This window comes from Propithecus coquereli, unplaced genomic scaffold (genome assembly GCF_000956105.1).
Source record: "Propithecus coquereli isolate 6110/MARCELLA unplaced genomic scaffold, Pcoq_1.0 Scaffold126, whole genome shotgun sequence".
In the NCBI taxonomy this organism is placed as follows: domain Eukaryota; kingdom Metazoa; phylum Chordata; class Mammalia; order Primates; family Indriidae; genus Propithecus; species Propithecus coquereli.
In genome coordinates this window covers 1,417,045-1,418,129 of record NW_012136747.1, presented here as the reverse complement: position 1 = coordinate 1,418,129, position 1,085 = coordinate 1,417,045, and the positions used below count along the sequence as shown (strand labels likewise).

The 1,085-nt window shown below is 32.4% G+C and overlaps 1 protein-coding gene across 1 annotated transcript in view; it reads left to right on the top strand.

Moving 5' to 3' along the window:
- Positions 1 to 1,085, top strand: part of WBP2NL (WBP2 N-terminal like) — a 25,579-nt gene that overhangs the window by 23,558 nt on the left and 936 nt on the right. The gene's annotated exons all lie outside the window — the stretch shown is intronic.

The following is a 1,085-nucleotide window of genomic DNA, read 5'->3' as shown; positions in this document are numbered from 1 at the left end:
TCTCAGAGGCAAAAATCTGCTATGGTTTTATTAGGGACTCTAATTTGGTATTTTTCCATGAAGTCTGGCTGAATTGCAAAACTATCATGTATGTGCACATCAGATGGTGGTTGTTCTCATTTTACGAAAACAGTTTGTTACCTGAAATTTATAATTTAAAAACTGATCTTGATTTATTATATTATTTTCTTATTATCAGTTTAGTTTAATGCCCTACAGTGTGTAATAATGTGTATGTGCATCAATAATTTTCTAAAATTAGCCTTTTCACTAATTGATCACAGCCAGTTACAAATTCCTTTGTTCCTTCTCCACTCCCACTGCTTCACTTGACCAGCCTTAAAATAAATAAATAAATAAAATTGGACTTTTTAAGGCACATTTGCATTGTGGTTCACACATGAACCAAATGCACATATTGCTTACCATATATACAAAAATCTCTCTTAAATATGCTTGTACAATGGTATTTTGTTGTTTACACTGAATGATTTTTCTGCTTAGCGATTAGGAAGAATCTACATACTCTCGCTGTACACCCTTGGTTGACTGCAATCAGAAAAGTTTGAGAACTACTGAGAAAGCTCATTATACCTTGACAGTGGGCAGGCAATCCACAAAATTGGGTGATCTAAAGCTCTGGGATTGGTTTTTTTGGTTTTATTATTTTAAATTGACACACAATAATTGTACACTTATGGGGTAGAGTGTGATAGTTTAGTATATGTATATAGTGTGTATGATCAAATCAGGTTAATTAGCATATTCACCACCTCAAATATTTATCATTTCTTTGTGTTGAGAACATTCAAAGTCTGTCTCCTTCTAGCTATTTGAAAATATACAATAAATTGTTGTTAATTATAGTCACCCTATAGTGAACACTACATAGAACACTAGAACTTATTTCTCCTATCTAGCTGTAATTTTGTATCCATTAACCATCCTCTATTTCCCTTCCACTACCCTTCCCAACTTCTAGTAACTACTATTCTGCTTTCTACTTCTATGAGATAAACATTTTTGGCTCTTGGATGTAAAGCTCTTGGGTTTTGAAAACATTTAATATGCTTTATTTTTTAGAA